Source organism: Papio anubis, chromosome 3, assembly GCF_008728515.1.
Source record: "Papio anubis isolate 15944 chromosome 3, Panubis1.0, whole genome shotgun sequence".
NCBI classification, from domain to species: domain Eukaryota; kingdom Metazoa; phylum Chordata; class Mammalia; order Primates; family Cercopithecidae; genus Papio; species Papio anubis.
In genome coordinates, this window is record NC_044978.1 from 169,768,331 (window position 1) to 169,787,632 (window position 19,302).

Genomic DNA, 19,302 nt, shown 5'->3' on the forward strand with positions numbered 1-19,302 from the left:
CGGAAGCAGTCCCTGGCAAATGTAGGTATAGTCAATAAATGTTTGCTAATTGAATTAAAGAATGCATGATAAGTTTGATCTTATTTAAATGCAATTATTTCATCTTTTTAGCAAGTTATGAGGGATTGCAAGTTTCTGGGGGTGGGGCCACTTTCACTCGTGTCCCTGTGAAGAGACCATCAAACAGGCTTTGTGTGAGCAACAAGGCTCTTTATTTCACCTGGGTGCAGGCAGGCTGAGTCCCGAAAAGAGAGTCAGGGAAGAGAGATAGGGGTGGGGTAGTTTCATAGGATTTGGGTAGGTAACGGAAAATTACAGTCAAAGGGGATTGTTCTCTGGCGGGCAGGGGCAGGGGGTCAGAAGGTGCTCAGCGGGGGAACTTTTGAGCCAGGATGAGCCAGGAGAAGGAATTTCACAAGGTAATGTCATCAGTTAAGGCAGGAACAGGCCATTTTCACTTCTTTTGTCATTCTTCAGTTACTTCAGGCCATCTGTATATATACATAAGGTCACAGGGGATATGATGGCTTAGCTTGGGTTCAGAGGCCTGACAGCCACTACTAAGAAATGATTGTAATTATGTTATTACCTCCACTGGCTCCACTATTGAAAGTGAAAGATGAAGGAGTTCCACAGCTCATGTATGAGGAAGTAAATTTTAGGGACCTTTTTGTGCTTCCTTTCCTCCCTACCTCTTACTCAGCTAATGATCTAATGGTAGGAAAGCAGGCAAAGGCCATAAGCAGGCAAGTTGAGAATAGAAAAATATACAGATGAATGATTATCATGAAAATACTTAATCTTACTTGTAGTCAAAGAAATGTCAGTTATTACAAAACACATAACTGTGAAATTATTGTATATGTGCATTATACATTTTGGTGGACACTGACAAATTGTCTTCCAAAAGGACAGGACCCATCCATATTCTTCCCCAGTGATTACCACGGCCATTCCTCTACCTCCCCGACAGATGCGAACCTTTTCTGTTGTTAATCTAACAGGAACCAGTATTTTATGTTGATTTTCATTTTCTTGATTATAAGTGAGGTTGAATGTCTTTCCATATTCTCAGTGGTGATTTGTACTGTGTGAATTGTTGGTTTATATCTCATGTTCATTTTCTATAGGATTGTTTTCATTTTCCTATTGAGATATACTTTTTCAAAAAAAATTAAGGCTATTAATCTTCATTTATTTTGCAAATATTGCCACCAGATGTTTTATTTATCTCTTAACTTGGCTTACTGTGTTACACAAACAATGATTTTATTGCCATAATTGTCAATTCTTTCTCCATTGACTTCCAGGTCTTATGCTTGACTTTGGAAAATTCCCATCGAGATTTTTTTCCTCATTGCAATATTATAAGAATATCCTTCTTTAAATATCCTCCCTGCCTTTTTTTTTTTTTTTTTTGGACAGAGATTCCCTCTTACTGTCCAGGCTGGAGTGCAATGGTGCAATCTTGGCTTACTGCAACCTCTGCCTCCCAGATTCAAGTGATTCTCCTGCCTAAGCCTCCCAAGAAGATGGGATTTCAGGCGTGCACTACCACCCTCGGCTAATTTTGTATTTTTAGTAGAGACAGGGTTTCACCATGTTGGTCAGGCTGGTCTCAAATTCCTGAGCTCAAGTAATCCACCCACCTCAACCTCCCAAAGTGCTGGGATTACAGGCGTGAGCCACTGTGCCCGGCCTGGAATTTACTTTTGAATGAGGGGTGAGTTCAAGATCTCCAGGCAATAGTCCTTTAAATGCAGTAGAGACAGAGGGAAGACTACCACAAATGATTATTTCTATCTGCCGTGGATGCTGGTTAGGAAAGTGGCGGAATCAATTCATTACTAAATACATATTAAGCCCCATAACCCTCTGTCAGTCACTAGTTTAAACCCTACGAATATAAAGCTGAACAAAGAAAGCAGTGTTCTTTCATGGAGCTTCCATTTAGGTTGCAAAAGAAGTAAACACAAAGTTAAACAAAATGTCGGGTAATGATGAATTCTGTGAAGAACTAATAAAATATGACTGTGCATGGGCGCGGTGGCTCATCCCTGTAATCCCAGCACTTTGGGAGGCCGAGGCGGGCAGATCACGAGGTCAGGAGATCGAGACCATCCTGGCTAATACAGTGAAACCCCATCTCTACTAAAAACACAAAAAATTAGCCGGGTGTGGTGGCCTACGCCTGTAGTCCCAGCGGGAGGCTGAGGCAGGAGAATGGCGTGAACCCAGGAGGCAGAGCTTGCAGTGAGCCGAGATCGTGCCACTGCACTCCAGCCTGGGCAACAGAGCAAGATTCTGTCTCTAAATAAATAAATAAATAAATAAATAAAATAAAATAAAATAAAATATGGCTGTGCAATGAAGAAAGAGGGTTTCTGTAGACTGAGTCGTTAGGGAAGACTCCGATGAAGAGGTGGTGTTTAAGATGAAACCTGAATGATGATCAGAAGGTAGACTTAGAGTCTGGGGAAAAGAGAATCCCAGAGAGTAAAAAGCAAGTACAAAGATCTTAAAGGGAACTCTAGTTTGGCGTATTTGAAGTCAGAAGGAAGGCGGAAGTATTGGGAAGAGGAAAGACATAGACGTGCTCAGAGATGTACACAGGGTCCAGTAGTGAGTGGCCTCACAGAGTCTGATAAATAACTAGGGTTTATTCTAAGTGATGAGGAGACATTGGAGAACTTTAAACAAGGGCACCCTGTGGTGTGATTTAGAATTTACATTCGTGTGCTTGCCCTCCCTGAGGCTGTCACTAGAGGGAGACAGGAGGCGCTGAGGCAGTCACACCGCAAGCTCCCCAGGTATCGCCGTTGCTCAAGGGAAATCACTGTGCAGTCAGGCCACTACCTGCTTCAAGAGTGGGGAATGTGCAGGAAGGAAACCGGCTGTTCTGACTGGGGTAAGGGGGCCGGAACTTTGTGTCATTTTTAAAGAGGCGAGTCATCAATGCATCTGCTCATGTCATCTCTTTGATTTTGTTTGTTTTCATTGTTTGATTCTAAATAAGCAATCATACTCCAGATTTGAGGGTCGACGTGCCACTTTCTGTTGTCCATATACTGACCACACCAATCTGTAGGGCCATTGTCCCCTCCCCCTTGAGTGATGATCTAGTTTCCAAAGCAGGATTCTCCGGACCACTCTTACAGCACCGTCCCCAAAACTCACAACCTGAATCTTGGGAAATTGTCCAATTTCACCATAACCTTAAGCAGAGTCCTACAAGTGGCTAAAATGTATGGCTTAAATTCTTCTGCAGTAAACACATTGGAAAGAAAAATGTGCAGTCAAACCAAGTTCCAGTAGATGAGGAGCTTATTTTTTAAACTAGAGAAACTAACACATTGAAATTCACATACAGCAAAATAATTGGGATTGTGCCTTAGAGTTTAGCATAGCAGGGGTTGAAGCAAACAAGCTATATGAAGATGTCAGCAGCAAAAGAGAAACGTCTTCAACATTTTAGGCTCAGAAGAATATCTTCCTCTCAAGGGGATGTGGTCTAAGATCTAGGTCACTGACCATGTTGACTACTGAAGCTTGACACATTGTGGAATTCTAAGATGACCGTGTTGCCATTTACATGGTGAATAAAATGGATTCCAAAATTTTTGACTTGTTCGAGGAAACACACTGCTATAATAAATACTCCAAAGGCAAAATTAACGTCATTCAGTGACTGAGAGGTGGTAACCCACTTACTCCCTGAACTAGAAAAGTAAATGACAACCACAAGTTTTATTTTTAAATAAAGCAAATATGAATGAGTATTTTTCTGTTAAATATTGCTAGAAATGTTTGTGCCAAACATAAAAAATAAGTGTGTGTATAGGATATATACACACACTTATCTTCTATGGCACCATGTGGTGTGATTTAGAATTTACATTTGTGTAAATTTTGGACTTACAAAAAGTTGCAAAAATAGTATAGAGAATTGCTGTATACCCTTCATCAAGCTTCACCTAATGTTAACATCTTACACAGTCATGATACATGATTTAGTTAATGCTCACCATTTATTCTATACAAGCCTTCAGTGACTGGATAATGCCCGCCCACACTGGGACGGGCCATCTGTTCTACTCAGTCCACTAACTCGAATGCTAATCTCTTCCAGAAACACCCTCACCAACACACCCAGAAATGAGGCTTAACAAGATACATGGGCATTCCATAGCCCAGTCAAGTTCACAGAGAATTAACAATCACAAGTCCACCCCTTGTCAACTTGGCACCCACACACATCTTCTTAAATCACGCTTATTCTCCAAATAAACACAATTAAAAGGTCAAAGTTCCACCAAATGTTATACAACTATCATATGTACAACCAGAAATGCACTAACCCCTTCCATAGAAGAGGAAATAAAGTCCTTGAGTGATGTTAATTCTTCTCCTTGCTATTTTATGACATATAAATTATGATGTAGTTAACAATATTAAATACTTTATTATAAAGTCAACACATCTTGTAATACGTAATAAGAAGATGAGAGAGGAAAGAAAACAATTTTTGCTTAATGCACACACACACACACACAGACATACTTGTAACAAAATAAGGAAAAAATACTCATGACAATGACAGTCTTCATTTCTGTAACTGGTCACATGGCTGTAGCCAGTGTTCATAATGACCTTTTTCCACTACCCATTCTGTATTCTTCTTGCCTTCAGCAAACACCTCGGTTGGCTGTGGTTCTTTACCTGTTGGGGTGGCCCATACTTTCATTTCTGAAGGTTCTGAGCTATTTGTAGTCCTCCCTGGATTGGGTCACTCTTCATGGGTGTTAATCACAGGACATGGTGATACTAAGAGACATGCTAAGGAATCTCCTACCTTCCATACATCCATAGTGGAGTAGCAGTTCAGTTTCCCCTTGGAAGTCACGATCACTCACCCTAGGCAGTACAAAAACCCACTTCTTTGCCTGTTGATTGATTTGGGGTCATGAGGAGCCCTAAATGGCTGGGTGGGAGTCTTAACTTCCAGTTCAAAATAATCATTTTTTTGTCTCCTCATGGAAGAACTTCTCCCTTTGGAACTAAGGGAGAACTAAGACCTCTAGGCCAGCAGAGAAGAGGTTGCAGGAACAGAAAGCAAAAATGTTGCTAGTGGGACACTAAAGGTTATAGTGAATGGTGACACTCTTATTTCTACCCTTTGGTTCCTAGACCCATGAATCCTGGTTATCGGAGGAACAGTACTATATACTGGCTGCTGATTCAGAGATTTATACAGTCTTTTAGAAAGCCTTGCCCCAGCCCTGCCTGGTACTGCCACCTAGCTGACACTGTTACTGAGTTTTCAACAGGCCATTTCACTGATCTATCAATGCAGCTCCTAGAGGATGGTGGGGAATGTGGGAAGATCAGTGAATTCCATGAACATGCACCCACTACCACACTTTCTTGTGAAGTGAGTTCCTTGATCAGAAGAAATACTCTATAGGATGCCATTATGATGGATAAGGCATTCTGTAAGTCCATGGATGGTCATTTTGGCAGCAGCATTGCATGCAGAAAAGATATATTCATCTCCGGAGTAAGTACATATTCTATTAAGAATGAAACACTATCCGTTCCATGGTGGAAATGGTCCAATGTAATTAACCTGCTGCAAGGTGGTAGGCTGATCACCTCAAGGAATGGTGCCATATTGAGGACTCAGTGTTGGTCTCTGCTGCTGGCAGATTGGGCTCCCAGCAGAGGCCGTAATCAGATTGGCCTTGGTGAGTGGAAGTCCATGTTGCTGAGTCCATGCATAGCCTCCATCCCCAACACCATGGTCACTTCATACATGAGCCTATTGGGTGATGATAGGGTTGCCTGGGAAGAGAGGCTGACTGGTACTCACAGACTACATCACCCTATGCCCTTGAATATTAAAACCCTCTTCTGCCGGGGGTCCCCCTTTGATGAGCATTCACATGGAACTAACATATCTTCCTGTTTTATGCCCAGTCAAAGAGGTATATCCACATATCTCTTTCCCAGATTTCCTTGTCACCAGTTTTCCAACCACGATCTTTTTAAGTCCTCGATTATCCAGCCAAACCAATGGAAGCAGCCCATGAATTGTATATAATCGCACATCTGGCTGTTACTTTTTCCTGGCAAAATAAACAACCAGATGCGTTGCTTAAAATTCTGCCCACTGGAAGGATTTCCGTCCACCACTGTCCTTCAGGATGCCCCAGGAAGGAGCTGCGGTGCTGCAGCTGTCCACACTCAGTGGTGCCTGCACGTCTTGCAGAACCATCGGTAAACCTGTCCCGAGCCTTTTCTTTCTCTGTCAACTGATTGTAGGGGACTCCCCATGAGGTCATAGGTCCAAACTGGGAAAGAAAAGGCAGTGTAGCAGAACTGGGGACCATGGCTTTTGGGACACTTCATGTAAATTACTTGTGCCTTCACGACCTGCTCAGACCCCATCATGTATACACCACTTCCATTGGATAATGGAGTGCTGCTGTGCATGCCTCCATTTATAGCTTGGTAGGCCAGCTAACACTCAATTCCTTATGGTCAACTCAGGCCCCACGGTAACTTGCTGGCTCATGGTTCAGTCTCTACTAAGGCTTGATGGCAGGCCACGGGCTATTTCTCAAAACAAGTGTAGTTCACCACAGCGGATGGCAGGGCTTGCTTCAAAATCCTGGGGGCCTGTGCTGTGATTCACCTAATGGGCCTGCTAAAGACTCCAGACAGCATTCTTTGTCCATCTGCCATGGAGACGCCAAGCACTATTGAATCTGTTGGATCGTATGGTCCAAGTGGCAGAGCAGGTTGCGCAGCAGCCAGGACCTGCTGCAGAGCCTTCTCTTGTTCTGTGCCCTTCAAATTAGCAGCTTTTTGGTTCACCCAGTAAATGAGTTGGACTAATGCACCCAAATGAGAAATATACTGCCTCCAAACGCCACAGAGGCCTACCAGGCATTGTGTCTGCTTTTCACTTGCAGGCGTGGGGCCAGATGCATCAATGTATTCTCTGCCTTAGGAGGGAAATCTCCATGTACCCCACAACACTGGTCTCCCCTTGAGTGAACTGAAGAGCCATGACTCTCTGATTTTATGATTCGAGTTAGACTTTTGTTCTCTCAACCTAGAATTTGCTTATATACATCAAGTAAGAATTTAGTGGGCTTCCTGTCTATTTCACTTCTAGGAACAGCGTGATCAATTAGCCTCATGGGTCAGTGTGAGTCAGGCTGCTCTGAGGGCTGCTTTGACTCTGCTGTGCCAGACAGTGGCCACGTTCACCTGGCCTCAGGTGGTTGATGCTGCCACGTGGCCCCTGCCACCACAGGATCCAATCACACCCATTGCATTTAAGTTTCCCAATTCAGTAACTGAAGTTCCACTGTAAGACCTGCCCTATGTAGAAAAGCAGCTGTGGGATGGTTTTCCAAGGACGCTGAGGCTCCTCACATGAGTTTATTTCTCAAAGTTGTGGTGAAACGGTCTTTGGACCCTTCCAGTGTGAGTGAGTTGGTTTTAAATGGTGAATCCACCTTAACATTCCATCTCCCTAAGCTTTGAATCCCTTTTTCTACTTTAAATCAAAACCGTTCTGACATTTCCAACTCAGTCACTGTGGCCCACCCTTTGGTCCATGTTCCAGCCAACCAACCAACCAACCAACCAACCAACCAAACAGCCAAACTGCTAGAGCCCTTTCTGACTCCCTGAGCTGCAGCATTCAATGCAGAATCTCTCAGTGAGTCCACACCAATAAATTCAGCCCACGCCAACTTTAACCATTATCCCATCCCTTACTATGCATTCCCACACATGTTCTGGATTTCTGTCCTTGTCATTAGAAAACTCAAGTCTTTCTTTTGGAGTGCAGTGCACCTCCTCAGGGGTCACACTGTGTCCCTCACTTGTAGGGCTGCTGGGACTTGCATCTGCTTACAGGTCTAGAAGCAAACAGGAACTGTGAGATGGGTCCTAAGGAGACTCAGCATTGTCCTGCACAGCACCTGCCTCAGGGAGGCCATCGAGTTTCCTCAGGAATGCGGGGTGATTCCCTTCAACCTGCTGACCCAGTCTTCCAATTCAAATGGTAGTGTCATCCAGAAACACCTGCACAACACATTCAGAATAGCGTTTGCTCAACCGTCTGGGCACCCAGTGGCCCAGTCAAGTTGACATATAATATTAACCATCACCGTTTCCAACATTTGCCTAGCAGATCTGATGCACTGTGGTGACAACAAATGTTTATCCATTTCAATTGAACATACAGGCCATTGTGTCCATAGAATATTGATTCGTTTTGATATTAACTTGTCACTGGTAACATATCTTGCAGCATGTTGCATGTTTTGAAAAGTTCGCCACATATCAACAAATGCATCCAAACCTAGTTTGTCAAGATGTGCTAAGTACACGATACTCTGTGGGTGCAAGTTTCCAGGCATAGGGCTCAGAACCTCTTACTCAAGTTAATGAATCAAAGAAAAGATTGAAATATAGGTTAGGGAGTCAAGGAAAGCATGCTCAAGAAGTGGCATTTCTGGGCCGGGCATGGTGGCTCATGCCTGTAATCCCAGCACTTTGAGAGACCAAGGTGGGCATATTACCTGAGGTTGGGAGTTAGAGATCAGCCAGGCCAACACAGTGAAACCCTGTCTCTACTAAAAATACAAAAATTAGCTAGGCATGGTGGGCCTGTAGTTCAAGCTACTTGGGAATCTCTTGAACCCAGGAGGCAGTGAGCTGAAATCACACCATTGCGTTCCAGCCTGGGCGACAGAGTGAGACTGTCTCAAAAAGAAAAGAAGTGGCATTTATGACCAGTGCGGAAGGATGAATGCCAGGGAATTCTTTGCCCTATTGTTTATGATTGTGAAAAATTAGAAAACACCCAACGATTTGTCAGCTATAGTGCTTTGTATCCAGACGGTGGGTTTCCTTCCACTAGCTCCCAGTGGAGGCATGGTGACTGGAGAACTCAGCCCATGCACAAAGAGATGAGCTGCTAGGTCCTTATGTACAACCTGTGTAGTGGGGAAAATCAGGTGCATTTCACATTTTGCTTCATACTTTGACATATTGCATGAGTTTTCTTCATGAATGTGTTCCATGCTCATCAACATACAAATGAAATCAAAATTAAAAATTACTGGTGAGACTATATCCATAGAACTCATTTATAGGGCAATTCAGCAATATGTAAAAAAAGGTTTACAAAGCACATGCCCCTTGCCTTAAAATGATTTTACTTTTAGAGTTTTGATGTGGACACATGTGGATATATAAAGAGATATAAGGATATTTATCAAGGATTGCTGTATTAGAGAAAAATTGGAAATAATGCAAATATCAACGGCAAGGGACATTGACATCAGTTAAGGTCCATTCCCAGAAGGAAATCCTACATGGTTCTTAGAAATGATGTGTAGAAAACTATGAATGATAATTCACTTGGGAAACAAAGCAGATAAAAGCAAAAAGTAGACTGATAAAAGCAGTGAGTAAATGATAAGTCCCTTGCAAACAGGAGCGAGAGTAACTGCAGTTTTCAGGAACACAGTCATTTCTCCAAGTTACCTCCGCTATTAAATACTTCAAAGGCGATGGCAAATGACAGGGGAAACCTGTTTGGTTCTGGAAAATGTACCATTCTGTACAGTTATTCTCAAAATAAATTGTTTGATCTTGGATTAGGGTAGAGCTTTTATGAAAGAAAAACATACATGTGCTTCAGATGTCAGTCTCAATAATAAAGGGACTCAAAAGTCAATTCCACGAAGGCGCAGGCTTGGGGATTCCTTTGTCAGAGAACGATTGTCCAGGTCCAAGTCGCGCAGAGGAAGTTTGTCCTTGGCAGGCTGTGTGAGACTTTGTGCAGCGCACTGTCTTTCTCCAGCCTCCAGGGTGTCCGGAGGAGTCCTGGTGTCAGCGGCAGATCCATGAGCCTGCTCACAAAGCTCTAGGGGAGGGAAAGAGAGGCAGGAGGCGCATGGCTGAAATCAGGATGAGTGACAGCAGCTCTGGCAGATCAGGCAGGGGAATGGCTTAAAGTTAGTTCTGATAAAACAGAGCACAAGGAGACAATCACGATACCACAGATAATAATTTTTAGTAAGTTAGAACAAAATTTTTAAAAGGCTGTCATTTATTGTAAATATTTGCCACCCATTTTGGGACAAGCATAGTTTAGTGGTATGGCAGTTTGTGTGTGTGTGTGTCTGTGAGAGAGAAAGAGAGAGAGAGAGATTTGAGATTTGGAGGGAAGGTTCATATAAAGATTAGTATCTTACCTAAATAGAAGAAGGAGGACCCTATTCCTGTTTGATAGCTCTCTGTGCTTAGAGGAAAACATAGATAACTCAACAGGGGTGGTGTGAGGATCCAATGATATAATTTTATGTGAATAACCAGACCTTACATTTGCATGACAATTAGTAGGCAATCAGTAAATGACATTATTATCATTATTCTTATTACCCTTGTTAGTATAGGAAAAGACAACAGGTAGGGTCTCCTTGCACTCTCTTCTGTTTTGAGCCAAGTCAGCCTCTTTGTGGTTGGATAGCAGAGGCTTTGCATGCAGAACCCATATCCATTCTCTATCAGTTTGTTAAGGTTGCTGTAACGAAGTACCACAAACTGACTGGCTTAAATAATAAGAAATATATTTACTTACAGTTCTAGAGGCTAGAGGTCCAAGATCAAGGTCTTGGCAGCCCACGCCCCCTCTGAAGACTTTAAGGAAGACTCCATTCTTGCCTCTTCCCAGCTTCGAGTGGTTTCTGGCTGTCCTTGGTGTTCCTTGAATTGTAGCTGCATCACTCTGGTTTCTGCCTCCCTCTTCATGTGTGTGTCTGTGTGTCTGTGTCTCTCCTTGTAAGAAGGTTAGTCATCAGATTTAGGGCTCGCCCTATTCCAGTATGACTTCATCTTAATTTTATTACATCCACTAAGACACTATTTACAAATAATCTCACATTCACAGGTATTAAGGGTTAGGACTTGAATGTATATTTTGTGGGTGGCTATACCCCTAAATGCACTCACCTTTTGGTAACAGAACTGTGCCATTTTGTTGGGTCCCTGGATTTAGGAGGGTCAATCTGCCCCAGGCTGGGGGAATGGGCATGTGACCCAGGACTGGCCACTCCTTTGGCTGCAGAGATTGGTTTTTATGTCTGAATCAGGCAATGAGACACAAAGCTGGGATTTTTGCTGGAACTCTTGGAAAAGAAACCTCTCTTTCTGCTGGGCTAAATTGAGAGAATATGAACCCAGCCTTATCCACAGTCACCACATGGGCAGAGTCTACCAGCAAGTGAGGAAAGCCTGCCTGCAGGGGCAGCCACAGGTTCCAAGTCCTGGTGATGTAATTAGGGCCCCTGGATCCTACTGAACCTGAACTCAAATGCTTCTGACTTTTCCAATTAGATAAGCAAATACATTCACTTTTTTTTTCTTTTTTGCTTAAGACATTTGGAGTGTTTTTTTTTCTATAAGCAGAAGAATCTTGAATGATATTCTCTCTTCATTTTCTCATTTATATTTTTCTTCTTTCATGAAAAACATGTGTCACCTGCCCTCAAGCAGCTCACAGTTGAATGTGGAGATGAACAGAGGCTGTGGACCCCCTGGGACCGTCAACAAGGGGAGCCAGACGCCCCTCATTCAGCTCCCATTCCACCAGCTACTACCTGTACAACCCATGGCAAGTTGCTCAGACTCTCTGAGCTGCTGTTTCCTCACCTAGAGAGTGGGAACAAAATAGTCTTTTTCTTATGGGATAGTGGTAAGGATTCAATGAATCAATATTTATAAAATGCTTGGAACAATGCTTGACACTTCGTAACAGCTATTGGCTATTAGGGGCAGAAAATGTTCCTCGATTTCCGTAAGGGCCCTATGAAGTTAGTGCTATTGTCTGCATTTTGCAAATACGGAAACTCAAGCTAACTGCAGTGATATGGCTTACCCAGTTCTCACAGTGAGAAAGGTTCAGAGCTGGATAGAGAATACAGGGTCCTTGACACTTGGCTGCGTGGTCTCCCATAGGTCAGAAGTAGATCACAGAAGTCTCAATAGCAGCTCTGAGGTCTTCTGGGTATGAAATAATTAATGATGACAAAGGGCTTTCTAGGGAATTGGTTCCTGGAAAGGGAGTCTCTCAAGTTATCAAATTTGCCCAGGTTGGTTTTCCCAGTACCTGACTTACAGTAAGTACCCAATTGCATGAATAAATGAACAAAAATAGCCTTTATACATCACTGTTACATGAATAGCCCGGCCTAGAATTAAGGGATATAATTTGCCAGGACAGCTCTGGGGATGCATTCAGATATTTCACCTATTTATTTTCAAAAAATATACTGAGCTCCTGCGTATGCCAGACCTTATGCAAAATTCTGAGTGTACAGTATTTTTTATACATTGGTCTATAAAACCAGCACATCATCAGCACTTGTGGAATTTATAATCTCATAGTAAACACAGGCAATATACAAGTAAATAACGAATACAGACATAATTACAGATGGTGATCATGTTAGAGACCTAACAAACAGAATTCCATGAGAGAAAGTAATGGAGCATGGATAAATTATTTATATAACTTGATCATGGATGGCCTCTTCGAAAAGGTAACATCTTGAGCTGAGAAGGAGCTAGCCATGCCAAGGCCAAGAGAGGAGGGTTCTACGATCTAGAAGAAAGAATCTGACATATACTAGGAATGAAGCAGAAGTGTCATGGCAGGTGGTGTTGGCTGGGTGAATACAGGCACAGATGTGGTTGGAAAGGTAGGAGGTCAGAGAGGATCTGAGCCCACAGAGTCCAAAAGAGGAGGGTCCAGCACATTGCAGGTACTCAGGGATTACCTGTTTAATAATTAAATGAACATTAAATGATCCGTGCTATGGGGTTGGATTTCACTGTTGATACTCTTGAAATAAGCTGTTCTCAATGGCTATGGCCTTTCTTAGTCATTATAATTTCTTATTACATTTGGCTTAGTCAAGAAGACATTAGAGCCAGGTTAAAGGCTAAATACAAATGCCAACTCCTCTGTGAAGCCTTCCTTGATTTCACTAGTTTGAATGGATCCCTCCTTATTTCAAGGCTCTTTGTAAATTAGCATTTCGTTTATTAATATGGAGATGCCTATCATATTATGCCTTAGACTTTTTTTTTTTGCCGCATCTCTACTGCTCATGCCTCCTCCTTATCCCAGCCTGTCTTCTACACTTCACAGTGTCACTTTACATGTGCTTCTGATATTGGTTAATGCCTGTCGCCTCTTCTAATAATAACTAATAATTATGAGGACTTACTAAATGCCAGGCACTGTTCTAATCAACGTATATGTGTTAACTTGTTTCATCCTCGTAAGAATCATATGATTGCTGTTAGTTCCACTTTACAGATGAGATGAGAAAACTGAGGCAGAGACAGATGAAATGCCAACGTCACACAGCTAAATGCAGGAGGCACGATTCAAGCCAAGGCAGTGAGGCTCCAAAGTTCATGGCTGACAAATTATTCTAGACCACCTCTCTCCTGGAGTAGGGGATTAGTTCTGTGTTTCCTTTGGCTTGGTTGTTGGGGCAATATTCCCAGTACTTGGCATGGTGCTTAGTACATAGTAGGGGCTCAGTATATACCTTGTTGAATGAAGGAAGCATAGTTTTGCATGTCCGTTAAGTTTCCTGAAGGCAGAGACTAGATGGCAAGGGGCAGGAAGGCAGGTAGCCTGTGTGCCACATCACCTTGGACTCCCAATGATCCCTAACACCTAAGCAGATGTCGGGTACCTAATAATCATGTTATTATTTGAGCATTTAGATGTGAGGGTTCTAATGCTTTCAGATGTATTTGCTAATCCTTAGTGACTATCTTATAGACTAGTTTCTATCATTGTCCCCATCTTGCAATGAGATGACTGAGGTGCATTGAGACTGAGTCATTTGCTCAGGTTCACGTGACAGCTAAGTGGTGGCACCAGGGTTGAAATCTGCCACGCCTTCTATGTTTTCATTTGTCTGTATTCCGCACCATATCTCAGCTCTACCTTGCCTTTACCTATTTTTTTTTTTTTTTTTTTGAGATGGAGTCTCGCTTTGTTGCCCAGGCTGGAATGCAGTGGTGCAATCTCGGCTCACTGCAAGCTCCGCCTCCCGGGTTCACGCCATTCTCCTGCCTCAGCCTTCTGAGTAACTGGGACTACAGGCGCCCGCCACCACGCCTGGCTAATTTTTTGTATTTTCAGTAGAGACAGGGTTTCGCCGTATTAGCCAGGATGGTCTCGATCTCCTGACCTCTTGATCTGCCCCCCTTGGCCTCCCAAAGTGTTGGGATTACAGGCGTGCGCCACTGTGCCCTGCCCTCCTTTACCTATTAGTGAAATGCTTATTGACCGAAGAAGCAGAAATTGTACAGGGCACAGAAATAGATAAGAAGTGGTCGGTTGTGGTGGCTCACACCTGTAATCCTAGCTTTTTGGGAGGCCAAAGCGGGTAGATCACCTGAGGTCAGGAGTTCGAGACCAGCCTGGCCAACATGGTGAAACCCTGCCTCTACTAAAAATACAAAAATTAGCCAGACATGGTGGTGGGCACCTATAATCCCATCTACCCAGGAGGCTGAGGCAGGAGACTTGCTTGAACCCAGGAGGTAGAGGAGGTTGCAGTGAGCCAAGATCGCACCACTGTACTCCAGCCTGGGCAACAGAGCAAAAACTCCACCTCAGAAAAAGAAAAAAAAAAAAGAAAAAAAGGGAAAGAAAGAAATAGGTAAGGAAGGGTAGAGAAGGGGAATTGAAGAGTGGTAAGAAAACTGACTGGGAGAAGCAAACAGTGCTTGGATGAAGGATTTGGAAAGGATGCAATTGATAGATTAAGAAAAAAAACAATGTTTCAAATACTTGGAAGAACCAGGCAGGTAAATGGAAATTAGGGGCGTTGGAGGGGACGGCTGTAGAGTGACAGAGACCATGGTGAACAGACAAGCACAAAGACGCTGGCCCCGCTGCACATTGCCATGCAGCAGGGATGGGGCCAAGGATGGTCAGAGCTTATAATTTTTCAGAGAAGATGAAAATCTGGACTGTATGTGAAATTCTTCACTTTTTTTTTTTTTTTTTTTTTTTTTTGAGACAGAGTCGTGCTCTGTCTCCCAGGCTGGAGTGCAGTGGTGTGATCTCGGCTCACTGCAACCTCCACCTCCCGGGTTCACGCCATTCTCCTGCCTCAGCTTCCCGAGTAGCTGGGACTACAGGCACCCGCCACCATGCCTGGCTTGTTTTTTTGTATTTTTAGTAGAGATGGGGTTTCACTGTGTTAGCCAGGATGGTCTCCATCTCCTGACCTCGTGGTCTGCCCGCCTTGGCCTCCCAAAGTGTTGGGATTACAGGCGTGAGCCACCGCACCCGGCCAATTCTTCACTTTTTAAACTGTGGGTAAGAATTTCTGCTTAAATGAACAACAATCACTCTGTGGGTTAAACCTACGGTGAATGTAGCTAAATGAGGTCCCGAGTATAAAGGGCAGGCCAGCTTTTAGAGCACCTTGAACGTCCGCATGAGGACTTTGGGAACTCATTCATACTCAGCACACAAAATGATGCGTAAATGAACATGGCTTAATCTTTGGGGGTAATAGAACTGTTGTGTTGGGGGTTAGACTTGTTTATTCTTTGCTAGGGTACAAATACTGCATACTTGCAATTCTCTATGATTTTCTGAAGGAGCTGATTTACAATCTTAAAATGCGCACTTTGTTTTCTTCACTTCTTAGCTCATACATGACCCAGAAGAAGATCTGGTCCTTCAAGAAGCAAGAAAGAAGACAAACAGATGAATGACAAAGACAACCAGGTAACCTAGTGGTGCAAAGGATTCAACTCCTAGCTTGTGGATTTAGGAATCTGTGCTAGGAGATTTGGGACAATAACAAAGATGGGAGTGGTGATTTGGCAGGGCAGGGCTTCAGGGGCGAGGGTCGGAGTGAGGCAGGGGGCATTGAGTGTCTGAAACTAAGCAAGACCACGAAGAATAAAATCCAAGTGAGGGGAGCCACTTTATCCTTTGATGCTTCTTCCATTTAGTCAGGTCCATGTGTCCTGAGCACCTACTATGGGCTCAGCACCATGCTGGCCACCAGGGACAAAGAACAGAAACGCCCTCGAGGTGAGGATGGACTTGACCTCTGAGCAGCAAAATTCTTAAGATGCAAGCAGTCAGGCAAACTGGATGTGAATCTTGTCTCTTGTCACTTATTTGTTGCATGACTTCAAAGAACTTTCTTAGCCTCTCATAGCTTCAGTTTCCGATTAGGTAAAATGGGAATAGTAATCAAATCAATTCCATAGATTTATTGTGAGATTAACTAAGAGTAATTGTGTAGACCACTCAGCACAGTGGCTGGCACATAGCAAGTGCTGAACAAGTGACAGTATTTGTTCCTTTTATGTATTAATATAAGTCCTCTAATAGAAGAATATAGAAACTACACTGATGATACCAAGGGGGGGATTTTTTTTATCTCTTCTTTTTATTTTATTTATTTCCAACAGAGCATGCACTATAGTTTAAAATTATGTTCCCAAATATTTACTAGCTCTTCTACGCTGTCTTTTCCTTGCCCTCACTAGATGGTAAGGGGCAGGAAGGCAGGTAGCCTGTGTGCTACATCACCTTGGCCTCCCAATGATCCCTAGGACCTAAGCAGATATTAGGTACCTAATAATCGTGTTGTTGTTATTATTTTTATTATTATTTGAGACAGTCTTGCTCTGTCGCCTGGGATGGAGTGAAGTGGTGTGATTTCAGCTCACTGCAACCTCCACTTCCCAGGTTCAAGCGATTCTCCTGCCTCAGCCTCCTGAGTAGCTAGGCAGGCGTGCGCCACCATACCAGGTTAATTTTTGTATTTTTAGTAGAGACAGGGTTTCACCATGTTGGTCAGGCTGGTCTCAAACTCCTGACCTCATGATCTGCCCACCTCGGCCTCCCAAAGTGCTGGGATTACAGGCGTGAGGCACTGCGCCCAGCCTATCGTGTTATTATTTGAGCGTTTAGGTGAGAGGGTTCTAATGCATTTGGATGTATTTGCTAATCCTTAGCAACAATCTTATAGACTAGTTTCTATCATTGTCCTTATCTTGCACTGAGATAACTGAGGTGCAGAGAGACTGAGTCGTTTGCTCAGGTTCACGCAACAACTAGGATTTGGAGCTAGGGTTGAAATGTGCTCTGGCCATGCTGTTGGCTCTGCCTCTATCCACTGTGAATGGAATATCTGTTGAATAAATAAACAAATGAATGTGTAATTTAAAAAGGCTTATGGAGGAGACAATTTAATTGAATAGAAGGATAAGTAGCAGTTTGTAGGTAAGCTAGGGACAGAAGTACAAATGTGGCCATGCATGAGAAAGATTGTAAGTTTAGGAAGATCAAGTATAGCAAATAAATAAATGAATGGACACACAAATGAGTAAATGAATGAGTGTGTGTGTGTGTGTGTTTGTGTGTGTGACAGCGGGAGAAAGAGAGAGCACAGAAGTGTGGGTCTTACCGAGCCCTCTATGCCGTGTTCCTAAGGAACTTGCACATTTTCCTGCTGGCAGCCAGGAAACACTGAGGGGGAAAACTTGGGACATGATCGCTTTCACTTATTTGAAATCCGCATTCTGATTTGAATAAGGACAGACCACAAGTTAGAAGAGACCTGTGAATCTGTGGGCAGGGGGACCCGTTCGGAGACTCCTGAAGTAGCCGGGATGAGAATCAGGGATATGGATCAGCATTATCAAGTTTCAGATAGTTCTGAAATGAGTCTTTTGCTATTAAGGGCAAGAAATATTTCCAATTATAATTTGCAATGGTCTGCAGAAACAAATGAGAGCAAACCGGAACCTTATTCGGAGAGGGATTGCCTTCCTAAATGGATTTTTGAACTGTTTCTTTTTTTTTTTTTACTAGTATTGGCCTGCACACGCCTGCCTAGGTGTTACTTTCATTCTTGCACAAACTCAGGCAGACACTAAACTCTCAGAATGTCTTTAGTTTGGGAATTTAAACATAAGGAACCGTTAGGTTTTGCAGTGGCTGCCATACCAAAACATAAATCATGCCAAAATTGTTTGAAATCCTGTCTTTAGAAGGTTGTGTGTTTTGACAAACCTTGCAGCAAATTTGGTCCAGCTTTTGGATTTGTAATGAAACCTGAAACCAAGCATTCTCGCCTGCCTTGGGGTCTCCTAGCGCAAGTTCCAAGCAGCCTTAGTGTAATACCTACCCTAATCTCATCCTGGCAGGCTACATTAGTGTGTTGGGCTGCGCTGCTGGAAGTTTGGGGTGGACTCAGCAAATATTTCATGCAATTATGAAGAAGGACTGATCAAGACAGCAATACACTTTTCTGTGTCTGAGTATTTTTAAGAGTGTAAATTGCAGAATTAGCAATACCTTATCCCCTGTTGGCTAGTGACTTGGAGATACCCAAGCCATGATTGGGGCAGAAAGTTAATTAATCTGCTTATTAAAAAGAAGAAATGTCTCATTTGCATGCATTTGCATTCAGGTCTTGAATTCATCATGCTTTTTGGTGGTCGTTTGCTTTATTTCCTTAATACCACTGACCTACCTAGGTGTTAGCTCAATACATTTAAATTTTCTGTGGCTGAGCTTTGTTTAAGTATCGTATCTCTGGTTATGGTTGGTTCTAGCAGAATTTGATTATTTTATAGATCGCTTAATTCTCTGTAGAGATTCTTCCCCCTTCCATGGGCTGTTGGGGTTTCTTATAGTTATCATATACCACAGTTGGGAAAAGATTTGTTTACTTGACCAATCTTGGAAAATATAGACTTTGTCTCCACAAGAGTTGGACATGTTATCTGGGGATGATCCATTAAATTATTTGCAATTTCCTACTCAACTGAATTTTCCATGGTCATTTTTGTGGCAGTTTTCTCCTTTTTTGCTTTTCCTGTCTTATTGGGAGGTCTGCTTTGGGGTTTTGTTTTATTTTGTTTTGTTTTTTTCCTTCCTAGGAAAAAAGACCATTGCTCTCCTTTAGTGTATTTTCTGCATTCCACATTCAGAACGATTGTTTTTACCTGAAAATGCCCAGGCACCTTACGGGCCTGAATCAAGTCTTGGGAGAAGAGGGAGGTGGCTGGAAAGAGGGGTGAGTGGGGAGACATGGGGGTGAGATGGAGTGGAGGGCAAAGAATATAACAGCCCTTGGAACAACAGCAAGTAAAGCAAAACTACGTAGGGAGATTAGTGCAGAAATAAATCTCTGCACGTGAGGG

At 43.0% G+C, this 19,302-nt stretch overlaps 1 long non-coding RNA gene across 1 annotated transcript in view; it reads left to right on the forward strand.

Annotated features, from left to right (window-relative positions):
• The window catches only part of LOC110743370, a 169,621-nt gene extending 153,795 nt beyond the window's left edge, over positions 1–15,826 (forward strand). Inside the window, exon 5 of the long non-coding RNA XR_004182582.1 lies at positions 15,780–15,826. This is a non-coding gene — a long non-coding RNA (uncharacterized LOC110743370). The remainder of the gene's footprint in view (positions 1–15,779) is intronic.
• The last annotated feature ends 3,476 nt before the right edge of the window (positions 15,827–19,302 follow it).